Genomic DNA, 1,084 nt, shown 5'->3' with positions numbered 1-1,084 from the left:
GCAAGCTTATACAGGGAGCGGACGAAAACGACGACGACAAAAAAAAAAAAAAAAAAAACGGGAAGAGAAAAGTAAAAGTCGCAGGATGACCTGCGTTGGAATTACTGACATTAATTAAAACGCATGGAGCAAAGAAGCAAAGCAGGTTTGATCATATTTCACAATTCACTGGTTTAAAATTGTACTGGGGTGACGTTATTTTTGCATTACAATATCTTAGAAAAAATACAATACAATAATACAATATAATAATGTAATATCTCTTTAGTATGATCCGATAATATCTCTAACATATATACAATAATATGATACTATAATATATCTCTGGTATTATTATATATGACTATTATATCGCCTACGCTATGATATAATAACATCTCCAATAGTGTAATATTATATAATACTATAATATATCCAAACAGTAATGTCTCAAATAACATGATTCCATGATATCTCTATGCTATCTCCAATAATATTATATATTACTCTAATATCTCGTTGGAGTCTTCTTCTAGGAATAATATAATAAAATAATATCTTTATAATATCTTCATTTATATGATAAATTCCTATAATCCCTCTATAATATATCCTATAATATGATATATCACAATCATATCTCTATAATATCTCCACGTTTAAGTAGATGGATTTATGCTTGTTATTGTGTTGTCCAAATGAATATTAGCGACTTTTAAAGTACTTTGGAAAGAAATAAAAAATGACAATTACCTCCAAAAATCTAAAGGTTCGGCAGACTGTGTTTTTTTTTTACAGATTTGTCCCCGTGACCCATGCAGTCAGAGGCGGCTGTCCCACTGGGCTGTAAAGAAACGGAAAATATCATATTTAACACCGAGTGATCCTCAGGAGATCATTTTTTCCGATGTTATGGAACGTGCAAGAGGCTCAGATGTCTTATATCTGTCGTCTGCAGTATATATATATATATATATATATATATATACCATTATTATTATTATATATATATATTTATTATTATTATTATTATTTTTTTTTTTTAATTTCTCGAGGACTGATGTTACCTCAACTCCCTAAATCCCTTGGCCCCACTGACAGTGAC

This window comes from Zeus faber, assembly GCF_960531495.2.
Source record: "Zeus faber genome assembly, chromosome: 16".
NCBI classification, from domain to species: Eukaryota; Metazoa; Chordata; class Actinopteri; order Zeiformes; family Zeidae; genus Zeus; species Zeus faber.
The sequence above is the reverse complement of the archived record's forward strand: the minus strand, read 5'-3'. Positions refer to the sequence as shown.